The 17,916-nt window shown below is 41.6% G+C and overlaps 1 protein-coding gene across 2 annotated transcripts in view; it reads left to right on the top strand.

Annotated features, from left to right (window-relative positions):
* Window positions 1-17,916, top strand: part of LOC134226751 (uncharacterized) — a 392,985-nt gene that overhangs the window by 115,235 nt on the left and 259,834 nt on the right. The gene's annotated exons all lie outside the window — the stretch shown is intronic.

The raw sequence follows: 17,916 nt of genomic DNA, 5'->3' as shown, positions 1-17,916 counted from the left end.
ATGACCATGGCGCCCCACTCTAATGGTGCATGTACAGTAAGGTTGCTCAAAAAACACTTTTTTTAAATTTTTGATGGGCTCTGGACAAAACTTCAACCCAATCGGTGAACCTTTGGGCAGGGCTGAACTCGTTGGAAATTATATGGAAAAAATTATGCAGAAACATCGAAAAACAGTGATTTGTAGTTGAACGGCACAATTACGAGGAACGGCACGTTACGAGGAAGAACTATGATACTCATTCAGTTCTTGAAGAATAAAATACAGATTGTTATGCTGAAAACGGCGAGAAGATTAGAGTTTATTAGGCAAAGATATTAGCATTTTACTGGAGTGATGTATGGGTGATATTTTTTTTCAGAGGTAAAAGAAACAAAATTTGCTCAAACCCAGCTTCACGTAATAACTTCGCCAGGCAAACACTAATCTTTTCGCGATTTTCAGCATATCATTCTGTATTAAATTATTCAATATCAATATTCAATATCTGAATAAGTATTATAGTTCTTCATAGTAAATTGTAACGACTAACTGGTTTGGATTTTTCTGCACCCAACCAGCGGATGGCCGATTTTAATACAGTTCTGCATAAGAACCTTACAGAAACTGTATAATAATTGGGCATATACAATGTCGGAAGATTTTAATACAATTGTTGTATTGAAATAATACAGATTTGTATTATTTTTATACAATATCTGTATAAAAAGCTTACAGATTTGTATATGCCCAGATTTTATACAATAATTGTCAGATTTGTTTTTTGGGTGTGCATATATTTTTACATTTCGAGCGAGTTTAGGAAAGCCCATACGTTGACCGATTTGAGCTGAAATTTCGTCCAGAGCATCAGGGCATCAAATAAATCCGAATGAGAAAGCGACCTGAAAAAAATTAAAAAAAGTTTTTTCCGTACTAATTTGAGGCACAGTTCTAAAAAAAACCCTAGTGGTAGTGTTGCCTTTCTCGGTGAAGGTAATAAAAACATGTAAGGAATGTCTAAAATATCACTGATAGGAGAGTTGATCCAAATTTTCACATTAGTGGATACAAAAGATATTTTAGTTACTAGATAAAGATTGTCGCTTCGGTTCCCTTTGTTCTGCTGTCCGGAACATGTTCGGTACAAAGCTGTCAAATCGTATGGATTTTTCTTCTTTGACATTTAGCTCCCCTATCCTCGCCAGCAAAAGATGTTCCGGACAGCGACGACACAACCCCGTGAAACAAGCACTAGTTCTTGAAGCCACCGTTTGTTGGTGTGGCGCTAGTGCTGTTATTGATGTTTAAAGCTCCGTTCATATTGTACCGTACATTTCGCGCGGGTATTTAATTATGTATCGCAAAATGATTTTCGATCTGAAAATTTTAAATTTCAATAACCTAAGTTATATTGTTCTGTTTTCGTCATTTATCCAGCATTTTACATGTGGTAATAGCTGCCACAATATAATTATCATCAAAATCAGCCGAAATTATCACCGAAAAAAAAAACAAAACAAAACAATTTCGATAGCCGCCACAATTTAACATGTTCTGGTAAGGTGCAATCTATTTCACGTTTATCTTGTATCGTTTGTCATCGCAGCGATCATTATCATCCTAATGAATTTATCATTATTGGCGAATAAAGGTTGCACGAAGAAGAAGAAGTCGAAGGATTATATTTGATTTTTACGGGGAAAACATACGGAAAGTTTTTTTAAAACTTATCTCAAAAATTTTAGTAGCAATTTTATTAAAAACGGTTAGCAGTACGTGGCTAGACATTCCTTCTAGTGTATAATAAACGCATTTTTTTATTTCAAATTTTATTTTGTGATATCACACTTGATACACGGTATGAAAAAAGTCCAACCCCGTACTGCTTTCTGTTTTTGAACAAATTACTTCTAGACATTCCACTAACAGAGCTTAAAATAAGCGACCATTAGCGCTCGTAAGATGCTGTACATGACCACATTAACTGGGTTAAGCAAATTTTGAGAGGAATTAAATAAATACATTGTAATTCTGTCAATTATCATCCGATTTTGACAATTTAGGGATGCCTGAACCGGAAATTTTATATTGTTTCACAGTATGTTTACAAGGCCGGCTAAGGTCCTTCGAGAAATAAGTTTATCAGAATCCGATTGAAAATAAACATCAAAATAAACATCATTTACCGAAAATTAGGGTAACCAACTTGATTTGGAGCCCTACATATTTTGGACCCTCCTGTCAACATTTTCTTGATATCTTAACTAAACTCAATGCCGCTGCTGAATCCCGCATGGTCTTTATGCAAATAAGATTGCTGCAAATGTGTTTTGAAATTTGAATGAAATCTAGACCAACATTTGAAAAAGGCGTAACAGCCAAAATTTATTCCTTCTAATTCTTTGTCCACATGTATACTCAATCCAGTTGGAACCCGAAATTGGGTGCTAGCGAAGTTGGATTTTTCTCACAATCCATACGTTAAACCTAACTTCGGAAGTGGTGCGCTGAATAGCGCTTCGCGATATGAAAACAGCGCACCACTTCCGAAGTTAGGTTCAACGTACGGATTATGAGGAAAATCCAACTTCGCTATCCCCCAATTCCGGTTTTCAACTGGATTGAGAATATAGCTATATATGTAGACGAAGAATCAGAAGGAATGAATTTTGGCTGTTACGCCCTTTTCAAATGTTGATCTAGAAATGTTAATTAAATCAATTTTGACGTAAACTACGTCTAAGGGGAAGACTCAGATACAGGGTGTAAAACCGAAATTTCCAAATTCGAGACCGTCACGAAATTAGGATAGATTTCAAACGCTAATAGCGTCTTTATCTTTCGATGGATTTTCGAGATTTGCTTATCAATAGATTCGGAAACTCTCCAGCAATTTGCCAATTCTATTGATACTATTGATTATCAACGTGAAACTATTGAAAATGTTATTTCTTTCCAAATCGGGTGAAAAATTCAATTCCGTTCATAAATCCCCAACACGGACATCAGATTGCAGTAAGGTACGGGCCTTTTGATCCACTGCTTCGTTTTTCCTGTGTATAAAAATCCCCGTGTTTCGCGTGCGCGCGTCATTTTCATTCTGGATTTCATGGAAAGCGGACCAAGGCGTCCAGAAGCGGTCCTAGCGACAACGGCTGTGGTGGTGCGGATGAAAATTTTTAGTTCGATAGGGGTGGCGGTCGTGGCAACAGCAGTACATCTTTACATCCGTGTTACAAGCAGCATTTTTGGATCTGGCAATTAACGGCGTGCGTAGAGCCGAATCATCAGATGGCTGTCGCGCACTCCAGTAGTTGTTGTTGCTGCATCGGCGGAGTTGCTGAGCAAATTTTATTTCAAATACATATTGGAAAAATCGGTTCTTCTCAGGGCTTCCATTCTATACAAAGGAAGATTGAGGCGAGGCGAACTTTTTTCAAAGTGCAAATTAATCGCTTGGAGACGCCATAAAGTTGCCTGGCGTCCGTAGCAGAATCACGAGGGCGCGTCGGAGGGAGATGCTACAAATATGTATTCGCATGGATGGCTTCAGTGGCAGTCAAGTTTAATTCTTTCAAGATTCTTATTTGGTTTTGTTATTCCAGCCTATGGCGTGGGTCGTGTGGTCGTTAGTGATTCGAAATATGCATTATTGGGAATTAATCGATTCTTCTCATGGACACCATTTTAAACATAGGAAGATTGAGGCGAGACGAATTTGTTCAAAGTACGACGTCGTAGCAGAATTACGTTGCCGTTCGTAGCAGAATAACGAGCGCGTATTGTAGAGAGCTGCTGCAAACATGCATTCTTGCACTGGCACTAGATTCTTCATTTCACCAAACTGTTTTACGTAGTTTACGTCGGGCGGTCGTGTCTTGTACACAACCCTTATGATTTTTTCAAGAAGGCAAGCACAATGCGTTACGCCTCAAAGCATACATCATTTAATATCTCAGAACGAACACAATCAGTTCATGTTGACATTGCAAATTTAAATCACTGCAATCTTCTCATTGATGCATGTAAATCGAAAGATAAGACTTTGCTTTAGCTCAAATGACCTGTGCAAATTGAAAATTCATTTTTGAACAGACTAAAAGAAGGTGTCCAAAATGTGTACATTTGGGGGTCCAAAATATGTTGCACTGTCCAAAACGAAGAATATTTTCATTTCAGATAGTTGAAAATCTCAGCGATTTATAAACATCCGATGCCCATTTCAAACTTCCTTTCCATAAATAATATTCATATTCATATATGAAATTATGTGATTTCGGCTTGTATCACACGTCTCATTTGAAAGATATAAGCGGATATTGGGTAGCACTTCCTCCAGGGGTCCAAAATGGAACATTTACCCTAAACTTGAAAGTGCCAGTTCGAAGATTAAAAAAATACCCAGTCTTAAAAAAGGCTGGTGCACCAAAACCATTAAAACGTAAATCTATCAAAAGTAATCTTGGTCTGCAAGCAGGGTTATTCGTTAATTGTTGAACTGCCACTATAAGATTTTCAAAGTAACATTTTAAATTTTATAACGTTCTTGAAGACCACAGTTTACTCTACAAGAGTATTATAAAACCAGTATAAAACCAAAATGTTAATAGGGATGAGACAACACACCCACTTTTTAGTGACGAACTCAATTCATCTATTGAATCTAGACGCATTAACTCTTTGGTTACAAACTTTAGCTCACTATAATGTGGGCGTCAAAACTAAGATAAATTAATCTATTTAGTCATTGTACGTGTTATCGACAGGTGCTTTATGAAACACTATTGGAACCTTTTTTCTTTACATTTGATTTGATCCAACTGGAACTGGATGTCGCATTGTGGATAAAATTTTGCATTAAACTGAACCGTTTTAGCTGACTGACTGTTGCTCAGCTTTGTTCTATTTTCTGCAAATTGAATCACGAGATTAAATTTTTGTATGTTTTGGCGATTGAACGCGTTATTTTAACAATAGAATTCGGATCAATGTACTTTGCAATTACGCCGCATTTCTGAGCAGCAAAATAAATAATTATTTTATTTATTCAAACAAAATTCAAGCATGAACAGAACACTGCTGGAGATGCACGCGTTTTTGATTTATTTTGCTTCAGATTCCAACGAAAATAGTGTTCTATTGTTTGGAGGAAAAATAAATCACTGCTGATCAATCAGTTAATTGGTTTGCAGTCTTATTTTTTTCTACTTGAAAAAAATTGTTTTTTAACAGAACGATGCATTAGAAATTAAATGTCCACTCTTTATCACAATGCCAAATATTGGTCAAATTCCCTCAGACATATATCAAACTGTTTAGATATCGACATGGGTATCAGGCAGACTTGACAAATTTGTTATTATTAATAATTTGGTATTTGTTATTGTGACAAATACAGAGCTGATAACTTTGCGCTATAGCTAAACATGTGTATCTGAAATGAACGAATCAGCTATAGAGATAATTGCAATAAATTTATGAAACATATTTTAGATGTTGCGCTTTTTCTTTTAAAAACAGCCTAAAATCGAGCCCAAAATTTAAAAAATACTTTTTATCTATTTTTTATTTGAATTAAATCGTTCCTCGAGCGATTTTGTCGCATGCGTCACTGTGTTCCGTGCTTAAAGCCACACCTTGACAGCTAGCACCAAGTTTAGCACCAAGTTTTCGGCTTCAATCATATTGCATGCAGATGACAGCCGTTTCAGGGGGCTGCGACGACAGCGAAAATCTTTACCTAGTAACTAAAATATCTTTTGTGGATACTCATTGCAAGATTCTCCGTTGAATGCGAACTTGTTGTATGCAAATCGAATAAGTAAAGTTGCCCAAAAAAGGATTTTCCCCACGGGGATGACAAGCTACGCCATCTTTGTCACATCTTTTCCGAATCACCAATACGAGTGCACTGCGAATGCAACATAAACAATTGCGAGGGTGAAAATGATATAAAACGAACAAAGGCGTAGACAGTACCTTGTGCAACTAGCATTCTACATAATTGAGCAAATAAGTTGAACATTCTTAAGTTTGAAGCATGGAATCGAGTGTAAAATTGTTTTAATTGATAATTCGTTAATTTTTTCTCTATTTTCTCATGATTGTATCATGTTGCATTATTGAGTGGTATGGGCGTTTTGCATCATATTCTCCTGTAAAAACGTAAACATTCAAAATTCACGCACATACTATTGCAAAATGAATCAGTATTGGGGTAATTTGACACTGGGGGATAAATTTATCACCCAAAAAAGAACGAACAGGCGAACCTGTCAAAATCCATAGTGAAAAAATTGGATGTCGCTCCTCTGATTTTCCCTGAACCCGATTGAAAATTTGAATTCTAACCACAACTTCTAAGCCCATAGTATTACGAAATTTTGTTGATTGATAATGGACAAATGAAAGTTTTTTTTACAAACGATGGACATTCTTGACACGGATTTCATTCCAGGCACAGACTCAATGGTAGCGATATTGTATATTATCCAGCTCGTTGAACCCAATATTACGTTAATATTGTCGTTTCAAATGGGTGAACCAGAAAACATATTTTAAGCTCTTTTTAGTGGAATGTATTCAATCGTAACTCCATTTTATTCCACCAATTATTTCGATATCTTTGCAGATACGTATTTCGAACACAACTGTGTGGTCGTCTTCAAGTACGAGACACTGAAGACGACCACACAGTTGTGGTCGAAATACGTATCTGCAAAGATATCGAAATAATTGGTGGAATTAAATGGAGTTACTTAACTCGTTCTAGACGATTGGGTGAACCAATTTGCAACTGCTAGACGGGAACACCTGTCGTTTCCATACTAGTGTCTAGGAAAAATTCATGCTACAAAATTAAATTGAGGCTTATTTTACAATGTGACGGGCTTTTTTAATTGAACCAAATGCTTAAGATGCCAGGCTTACACCCTCCTCCCTACTTCCTCAATATCATGAAGCATTTGAACCGTCTGTTTGAGAAACTGAACGATTTGTATCAATGCAGAATGAATCCTCGTCCATAAATCCGTATTCTGAAAAAAAAACACAAAAAAAAAGTTCAGGAATCTATAATTTGTTTTCGCTTGTTTGGGAAACTACATATGTACCTATGTGCACGCACATTGAAAAGCAATTATGGACTACTGCTTGCAGTTTTCGCACTAGTAGTGCCCCAAGGTGTTGAGATTTGCAAAAAAAAAAACTATTGATCTGTATCGAAGAAATTGAGAGATTCGGTGCCAATTTATTCAAAAACAGTTGTTTGTAGTTTTCTAGAAATTGTGTAGATTGGATGTATGCAGTTTTTCAAACAAATGATTCATTTGTATACTTTTCTCGATAGGTAGACGGTTTGACAGTGCAATAGGTAGCTTATTTTTTTGCGCAACTTTATATAACTAAAATAGACTCTGAGGGTTTTCTTTGTCAAACTAATTCTATGTGAATACAGTTGATGAGCATTTTATGGAAGGAAGCAAGCGACAAAAAAATAACCTGTTGTATGTGAGTATGAATCGGTGAACGGCCACAGTTCAAGAGAATGTGTTTTATGGCTTTGGCCATCCGATTTCATACATTCTTGAATTCTATCAGACGGGGAACTGGAGAAACATGTTCACTAAAAGACTAAAAAGTGTGTTTTCGTGTTCTGAAGTAAGAATGACAGACGAAAGATAAGCAAAAACCGTTGGTTCCGTGCGCGACTCGAATTCTGCGTATTTTCTGAAATAGCTTTCGAAATTTTTGGTTCAAAGTAAAGAGAAACGTGTTTGTGTCAATTTCAAGAATCTTCCATTGTGGATGGATTGAGAGAGGTAAATTGATTAACAAAAGAGGGATTTAAAAATCAATTACTTTTGACGCATGTTCGCAAAATGTTTACAAATATAAATAACAATGTTTCAAAATATCAAATTTTAAATTTGATTAAATTTTGATGTTTTGCAATATCTAAGGCTTTAAAGTGTAACACGTTAGATCCAAACTCCAAAACTACCTCAAGTTTTCAAAGGCACATTATCTCAAAATGCAAGATGATAAAACCAGTGAGAACTAATTGTTCAACTTTGCTGCGTTACAGCATGCATAATGAAATTATTTCCAAATGGTTTGATTTGCGCCCCAAAAATCCGAGGTGAGGTCTAAGACGGCCATTTTTGGATTCTGTCGAGATTGTACATAAATCACTGAACACCTTATCTGTTCCAATTTAATTTCAGTCAGTATTTAATATTATTCGAATTGTGCTCCGGGATCGCTTTAAATACATATGCTTTCTGCTTTCGATAGCACCCATAGGAAAAGAAAAACATGTTCAACATACTCTCGGACAGGGTTTGCAGAAATCACTCTCATTAGATAATGAAAAACGATAAAAGAGAGGCAAAAACTGTTACGAATTATTACAAGTTTATAAAACTTATTTACAAATGAGAAGAAACAAAATCCGATAGGCAGCCCCCTTCTGTAAAAATCGTTTACTCATAAATGGGTACTTTTTCTCTGCTATCTCTTTCTCTCTGCGGAAAAAAATACCCATTTTGGAGAATAAGTGAATCTATTCATTTAAATGAAAATGGGTAATTTTTTCAGCAGAGAGAAAGAGATAACAGATAAAAAGTACACGGTTAGAAGAAAGTATCGTGATCCGGGGAACATTGATCATTTTGACGTAGGACAACGTCTGTCTTTTCTATATTGGGGTACACTTTACGATTGCGAAAAACGTGGACCGTCACAAAAATATGATAGACACTAAACTTTAATAATTAAGCCGTTTCTTGATGGATTTTCAATTTTTTGGACTATTCAATCAAGGATGAGTCAACGCTTTTTTGTATTAATTTGAAAATACTGATTTTTAACTATTTATTATCGATAATTGATAAAAAGTTTAGAAATAGGTAAACCAACCAATCACGTGCATGCATCACTAGCACAGTCATCAAAAATCAATCATTTGCGGGTTTGGATCTAATCCTCAGTTTGAACAAGATTTCACGCAGAGCGGACGCATCAAAGCGATCGCAGCGGAGCGGATACAGCATCACGGAGGTGGTGGTAACATTTTCAACGGAAATCCATCGCATTGGTGGTGGTCCTCGGTGTGTTGCTGCAGATCATTCAACCTCAACGATCCAGCATTTTATATGAAGAAAGGGTTGACTACAAAAATAGCACTGTTGCGATCCCGTGCCGCAACATTACATTTTTTACATTATATTTCTTACAAATTGTGGTGTCAGTTAGTTGTTGGAAAGGCGCATTGTAGAAAGAAATTTTGTTCTTGCATTTGTTTTTGCATTTTCTGAACAGAAAGGTTTGATTGCGAAAATAGACTGTTTCGGTGGCATCGGCGTTTGGCGTGGAAGCTTGGTTTCTGTTGGTGATTTTATCCATTCGAATTTACGGGCTTAATTTATTGAATACAAGAAAGCTGCTTTCCGGCGCGTGACCCATGCCTTATGCACTCATAACGATTAACGAAGGGGCGGGGCTAATGGAATTTCTTCATTAGATATAAGAAAGATGCTTTCCTGCTCGCGCGAGCCATTCCAGTTCTAGACAGCAACACGTACGGATGTGTTTTTTGCTCGCGCATTTTTTTGAAGTGTTTTTTCTCGTTCGTTCGCTGTTTACGTTTTCGCTTTTCGCGTTGGCGTTATTTTCTCCCGGACCCGTCATGGGAGACTCGGTGGCCGATTCGGTCGCTGGAAAAGTGCCTAAGCGCACTGCTCTTGGAGGCGCGGGTAACCCCTCCAAGCAGCTTTTGCAGAGCAATGTGTTCTCTTCGTTGCCACTTGATGACGCCGGCAATCCGCCGAAAAAGAGGAAGAAGCAGCAATCGCAGCTGCCGCAGGTGCAACCGGAGCGGAAGGAGAAGTGCCCGCCCGTGTTTGTCAAGGGCGATCCACCGGATTTGCGCCCAAAATTCGCCAGCTGATCGCTAAAGGGCTGAAATGTACTTTTCGGCTCTGCAGCGAGGGCGTGAAAGTAATGCCGGCAAATAAGGACCATCATCAATCCGTCGTGGAGTTCCTCGAGGTCCACAAGTATGAGTACTACACTCATGACCACCCCGGCACGAAGCCGCTGCGAGGACTCCACGACATGAAGGAAGAGGAGCTTAAAGCTGAGCTCGAAAGTTGCGGATTGAAACCGGTGGCCGTGCACAAGATCGCTCGTCACGACAAGACGAGGAGATATCGCGACCAGCTTTACCTGGTCCACCTGGAGCACGGCTCCACCACGTGGAAGGACCTGAAGCTGGTTGGCGTTATAAATTACACCGTCGTTGACTGGGAGCGATATCGGCCAGTGCACCACGACGTCACGCAGTGCATCAACTGCTTCAATTTCGGGCACGGTACCAGGAACTGCCGCATGAAACCGCGCTGCAACAAATGTGACGAGCTCCATCCGACCGATGAGTGCGACAAGATGGAGGTTGCTGATCCAAAATGCGCCAACTGTAGCGACAAACATCGGGCTACAACCAAGGACTGCCCAAAGCGGGCGGCGTTTTTGGAAATCAGGAAGAAGGCCTCCACCAGGTCCCTGCCGAAAAAGAACCGAGTTCCAGCTCTCAACGAGGTGAACTTTCCGGCCGTCCCGGCTCCCCGGCGAGCGATAACAAATCTTTCACCTTTGCAGCCACACAGACGGCTGGCGGCTGCTTCATCATCAGTTCAATCTCCAACACCATCCACCAGCGAATGGCCTCCGCTTCCTCCCCCTGGATTCCGTCGTCAGGATAATGAGCCCCTTCCGGCCGAGGGCGACCCACCGCTCTACACATCGGAGCAGCTAGTTCCGATTTTTACCCAACTGGCAATGCGACTACGCGGTTGCAAAACTCGCTTCGACCAGATCTTCACCCTGGGCATGTTCGTCATTGAAAATGGCTGCTAGGGTGGGTCTGGTCAATTGGAACGCTTTCTCACTAAAGAGCAAAATCATCGAGCTCAGCGATTTCCTTCAGGAGAAGGAGATTGATGCGGCTTTCATCACCGAAACCCACCTGAAGCCCGAGGTAAGTGCAACAATTCCGGGTTTTAGGCTGGTGAGGTTCGATCGAACAAGCTCCAGAGGGGGAGGAGTGGCAATCGCCTTGCGAAGCAACATCGCCTGCCGCCTGCTGCCGGACATCAAGCTCAAACTCATAGAAGCCGTTGGAGGGGAAGTCACCACTTCCGCCGGAGTCGTCACTCTCATCGTGGCTTACTGTCCCACACAAGCCAAAGTCGACGATGGCACGTCGGCCGAGCTATGAAGGGATATAGTCAAGCTCACTCGGCGGCAGGGGCAGTTCATCATCGCCGGAGACCTGAACACAAAGCATCTTTGATCAATCATGGGGAAACACCGTCTCCAACCGGAACGGAGTCGTCTGGTCCAACGACGAACTAGAGGGCCACTACACCATCCTGAGCCCTGACAGCCCTACCCGGTTGACTCGGTCCGGGGCCCATGCCCCATGTCTCCCAGCCGGTCGTCTTCCAAGAGCTTAGCTCGGACCACTATTCGGTGGTGGCGGAAGTGGGCTCCTCGATGAATCGGCACGAGCTAACAAGGCGAAACTACCATCGAGTGAACTGGCAGCGGTTCCAGCAGTGCGTCGACAACACCGTCGATTACGAGGTGCGTCCAGAGACGCCGGAAAGTATCGACTGCCAGCTGTGCGCCATCGAAGAGGCAATCTCGGTGGCCAGAGAGCAGCATGTCCCGACGGCTCGGCAGGTAAGCAACTCCTTAAACATCGATACACTCACCAAAGATTTGATTCGATTGCGGAATGTCACTCGCAGGCAGTTTCAGCGTACTGGACTGCCTGAGCTTAAGGCACGCGGCAATAGAATCACAAAAATTATCAAGGCCAGAATGGTTGATCTCAAAAATAACGATTTCTCGAATAAGATCCACACTCTCCCAGATTATGCTAAGCCGTTCTGGAAAATGACCAAAATTCTGAAATCCAAGCCCCGGCCCATTCCACCTTTGATCCCACTAGACAATAATGGCTCTAAGGATCGCTTGATAACTCCTGCAGAGAAGGTCGCTGAAATGGGTCGTCACTTCGTCAGCTCACACAATCTTGGGCAGAACATCGTCAGTCCACACGAAGCAGCCGTCAACGAGCATGCTAACAACATCCATTTGATTCCCAACGACTTCTCGGAGGAGTTGGAGATCTCAGCTGACGAATTGACGGCCTATATTAAATCGTCGAAGAACATGAAGGCCCCAGGCTTCGACAGCATCCTGAATCTCGAGCTCAAACACATGAGTGCTCCGTTCTTTGAGCACCTCTCGCTGATCTTCAATCAGTGTCTCCGGCTCAGCTACTTCCCATCGTCCTGGAAGTCAGCGAAAGTCATCCCCATCCGGAAGCCTGGGAAGGATCCTTCCTCCCCCAAAAGTTATCGACCCATCAGCCTTCTCTCAGGGTTATCCAAGCTATTCGAAAAAGCTATTCATCATCGGTTACTTGAGTCTGCCGAAAATCTCAACATCTTGTTCGAGTAACAGTTTGGTTTCCGACGCGGTCGGTCAACTATACACCAACTGACCCGAGTTACCATCGTCTTCAGACGGAACAAGTTTGTCTCGAAAACATCCGTCATGGCCTTACTCGATGTCGAGAAGGCATTTGACAATGTATGGCATGATGGCCTGGTGTACAACCATAACGCTATAATTTTCCCAGCTACCTGGTGAAAATCATCAACAATTACCTGTCGGCATGGACATTCCGGGTCTCAATCAGCGGAGCGAGTTTCAATGCGCACAACATCGTCGCAGGCGTCCCCCAGGGCAGTATCCTCGGGCCCCTGCTTTTCAATCTGTTCACCTCCGACATGCCAGAACCTCCAAAAGGCGGCATTCTGTCTCTGTTCGCAGATGACACATCCATCGTCTACAACGGTAGAGTGATCAGAGCGCTAGTGGCAAAACTCCAACAAGGCCTGGATGCCCTGACAGAGTACCTCACCAGCTGGAAGATCTGTATCAACGCGGCGAAGACCCAGGTCATCACTTTCCCCCACTCCAAATCCCCTAAACTTGTTCCGCCTGGGGACTGTAAAATCATCCTCAATGGCACGACTGTGGAATGGGCCAATGAGGCCGACTACCTTGGCTTGACCCTCGACAGCAAGAAAGCTTATTTTCAGGCAACAGGTTGACAAAACGGTGACAAAGTGTAACGTCTTGTTGAAACTACTGTACCCTTTGATCAACCGCCGGTCGTCATTGTCCCTGAAAAATAAGCTTGCAGTCTACAACCAAATCATCCTCCCTGTGATCGAATATGGCATGCCGGTCTGGGAGAGCTGCGCTAAAACCCACCACCTCAAACTTCAACGGGTCCAAAACAAATTCCTGAGGATGATCCTCAACACCCCTCCCAGGACAAGAACATCCGAGGTCCACCGTCTGGCTTGAATAAAAACCTTACATGAACGCTATGGTGAGTGTAAAGAAAAGTTTAGGGTCCGTTGCTTGCACTCGGACCAAGAAGCGCTTAGGGCGCTAGTTCCAATCTAGGTTATCAAATTTTTATTGTAAATATTTGTGTACATAGTAGTTAGGTTATCAAATTTTAAAAAACACACTAGCGCCTCCTGAAGGCCGTCATGATACATTATATTTTAAAAATTAAGTCAAACATAATAATAATAATAATAATAACAATAATTGAAATTGAAGTTGGAGGGCCAAGCCGGCCGATCACTGTACATGTTAAAAATGATTGTAGAACAAAAAATGTTTTAAATAAAGAAAATTTTACTACTACTACTACTCGCGCGAGCCATTTTGATCGGGATTCCGCAAAGAGCGGTTCGGCAAAATTTGATGCAGCGGAATGGACACAGCACTACGAAGGAGTGGGTAGCTGAAAATTTATTTCAAATGGTGAAGGCTTAGCGAAAAATCATAGAGTGGCGGTCGGACAATTTCAACGCAAAATTTGGATGCAGTTAGTTATCCATTTAAACAAATTTATTGCTTCATCTCCCTCCGACACGCGCTTGTGATTTTGCTACTGAAGAGCAACTTTCTGTCGTCGCCAAATGATAAATTTTTGAAGAAAATTCTCGGTTCTACCTTCCTTTGTGTAAAATAATGGTACAGCAAAGAACCGATATATATTCTCAATAATTCGACTTTTCCATCCCCAACAGCAAAAACATCAGAATATTTTGAGGAAATTGTATTTGATGCTGATGCCAGCCATTCGAACAAACTTATTGCATCATCTTCCTTCAAGCGTGCTTGCCAGAAACAGCCAAAACGATGAAGTGGAAGTGAACGATGAGGTGGAACATATAGTTATCTGCTGTTAGTGTTCGAAAAGGCGCATGATTGAAAATAAGGAATCGTCACTGTCGTTTAAACGGAGAAAATTCGAAAACTTAAGCCGAATAGTTATTCTGATTACAGAAAACACCAATGATGATGATCTTCGTACATGCTTTCTTGTTACTTGGAGGATTCAGCATTTCTCTGGTTGAACTCCTTCTCGTTCCGATAGCAGCAACCAACGCATCACTACACAAAATCTTCTTTCCGCAACCGGGTCATCTTTGCCCGAGTGAAATATAAATATTGATAAAGAGACACAAACTATGATTACAAATACCATCCATTTCGTATAATTACGTAGGCCTACGTCACTTTTGCGTACAACCCGATTGGGCTGCACCTTTGAGTTTTTTTTAATTGTTTTGTATATATGTTCTCTGTAAGTGAAATCATTGCTTTTTTCATATTTTTAAAACAAGTACTAATACATGTAGAAGGTATAAGGCTGTTGTTCTTGATTATTTGATAATTGTAAACTAGTTTTAAATATGTTTTTGATGAGTTTTTTTTTCAATTTGGAGTAACTTTTATCAATCATTTATCTATAGAGATAAAATCAACATTAATTTTTGAACAAGCTGTCAAAAAAGCACTCAAAACAAGTATAATAACAAAAAAATTAAGAAGATTTTGTACAATCCCATTGAATTACACCACTTAATTGTATCTTGACAGATACGTATTTCGACCTCAACAGTAAGGCCGTCTTCAGTGTCTCGTACTTGACTCGACTTGAAAGTTATTATACTTGTTTTGAGTGCTCTTTTGGCAGCTTGTTCAAAAATTAATGTTGATTTTATTGATCAAATTTTGGCGCAAAATAAATGCAAATTCAATCGAAAATTATATCATTCAGCAGCAAATTTAGTCATGATTAAGATACCTAACTCACAATAGTCACAATAAGTAATTGTGATAACAGAAAATAATATTTTATTCAGTATTTGCAAACTGAAACTGATCAATTGTACTCCGGTGATCAATGCTCCCCCGGATTACGGTACCTCCCAGTCAACACAGACTCGTATATGATGCACCATAAGATGCTAAAGTGGAGGCGATATACGTACATATTGTATGGGAAAGTACCTATATCGCCTCCACTTTAGCATCTTATGTAACATCATATACGATCTTGTGTTGACTGGGCTAATATTAGGTACTTTTCACTCAAGAAGGGGATTTCGTGTGGGAACCCAAAATTAAGTAAATTGTTTACCACACTTTATTGCCCTTGTAAAGTAGCTTTACTCCTCATTTTATGACAACAAATGGAAGAGGGAGGGAGATACAAGAGAAAAAAAGCACTTAAAATTAGGCACTTTTTTTTCTAACCGTGTATCCATTAACGGTACGCACTCGCGACTCTAAGGTGCCCGCCAGAGTAAACGCGACGAGCGATGCGACACGACGCGACTCACGTAAAAGAATAACAATCATTATCAACAGGCTGTCAAATTGCACTGCCACATCGTAGAATCATGCTGCGGGAAGAGGCCGTCAACGATAATCTTCAGCTTGTCCGGACACATTTCCGCTGGCGTTGGTGGACCCTTGATCCTTGCTGTTACGACCCGATAAGCGTTGCCCCAAGAATCAGCGTATGCTTCCCGGCACAATTCCTTGAAGCATTTGGATTGGCTGACTTTAATATCCCGTTTGAAGGCCGATCTAGCTTCACGTAAGATTATCTTACGCTCCTCTCTGACTGTTTCAGCCCTTGCTCTCTGAAAACGTCTTCTGGCTCTGAGGCACACAGCTCACGCAGCAGACTAGCAAGAGTTTCGTTCCACCAGTAATTTAGCCGCCGGCTTTTCCTTGGCTCCAGTCTGCATGGCATCGTCGCATCGCATGCCCTAGCAAGAGTTTCTGTCAGCTCGTCTGCATCGAGATTTGTAGCGCCGCTATCTGCTCGAAGTACTCCGATAAAAAGATCCTTGTCGAAGTCCTTCGTCTTCCATTTTCGCCCGCTATTCCTAATCTCTCGCGGTACCGTCGGCATTCGTGTTCCAACACTATACCGGATCGCCTGGTGATCACTATGTGTATAGTCCTCACTAAATCTCCAGCTCATGTTCCTCACCAGCAACGGACTGCAAAACGTGACGTCGATGATGGACTCCCTGCCATCTCTGCGAAATGTACTAACGGTACCTTCGTTGCACAGCCTGACGTCCAGCTTTGCCAACGACTCCTGCAAACTGTAACCTCTGGGGTTAGTCAGTCTGTCTGATTTGGCCTATCAGCTTCTTCGTGAGTGAGTCCAGCATCCGGTTATACTGCTCCAAAGTCCATCTTAGGGGTGCGTAGCAGCTACACACGAAGATCCCGTTGATTTTGGAGATAACGAAACCTTCGCTTGAGCTGTCTACCACTTCTTGAATATGGAATTTGCCCATCACTTGGATAGCCGCAATCCCCGATGAATCCGCCACCCAGTTGCCGTTGTCAGAAGGAATCCGATACGGTTCAGCAATAATTGCCACGTCACACATTGCTTCTGTTGTCGACTGTCACAACAGTTGCTGTGTGGTGTCGCAATGATTGTGATTTAACTGGATGATCTCCATTAATCCCGGCCCGCCATCGCCTTCTTGTATGCAGGGCATTGGAAGCCACCCGTCGTATGGTCGTTTCCGTCCATCTTGATTGCTTCGTGCAGTCCTTACCAACGTGTCCTTCTTCACAACATTTTCTACATAGACCAGATCTGTCCGCAATTTCGCACCTGGTGGCCAAACGCCATCCATTTAAAGCATCGCTCACTCTGTTAGGTGACTCGTGGGGCGAATCTCAACGGGCATACCTATCATCCTACTTTCACCTTGCCCGCCTCCACCATTTTGTTGGGAGCCTCTGCTGGTATTCGTATCGCTGCTACTTGTGTACCACCGTACGCTCTCCTGAGTTGAATCGTCATTTGCACTTCCCCCAGCTTGCATTGTGAGGCCAGTGCATTCCTCTGTTCGTCTTTCGTCGTGATCTCGTCCAGGTCTCTGCACTCGACCACTGCTTAGAGCTCTTACGTTACCCTCACGTGGGATCCTTCTTGGGATCCTTCTTCAGCTCGAACACCAACTCCCCCTTCTTGGTACGCCTAGTCTTCACCACTTTCTCACTCAAGTCTTTTAGCTCCGGGTCCTCTCTCACCTTCTTCAGGATCGCTGCATACGACGTTTTATTGCTAACTTCTACGATCAGGGCATCACTTTTAACTCTCTCCCGAGGAGAACGACGTTTTTCTTTTTTCTTCTGTTCCTTCCTCTTTTCCACATTCTCCTTCTGCTTCTTCCTCTTCTCCCGCTGGCTTTCCACGGTCTGCCAGTCACCATCCTTGACGCGTTCCTTCAGCACGCTGGCAAAGTCTTGCACGTTCCGCTGCTTTTTCGTGACTTCCTGCTCTCCAGGCGAGTCCCTTCCTCGCTTTTCCGTGCGAGTGATTCGGGGACTCTTAGGTGCCTGCTGTGTCTCAACTGCTGTATGCTCCGCAGCTTCTTTCAGCACCTTTTCAGCTGCTTCGGCTCTCTTTTTCAGCGCGATCTGTTCGTTTTTGGCTGCTTTAAC

Source organism: Armigeres subalbatus, chromosome 3 (assembly GCF_024139115.2).
Source record: "Armigeres subalbatus isolate Guangzhou_Male chromosome 3, GZ_Asu_2, whole genome shotgun sequence".
Classification (NCBI taxonomy): Eukaryota; Metazoa; Arthropoda; class Insecta; order Diptera; family Culicidae; genus Armigeres; species Armigeres subalbatus.
This window is presented reverse-complemented; position numbering and strand designations above follow the sequence as displayed.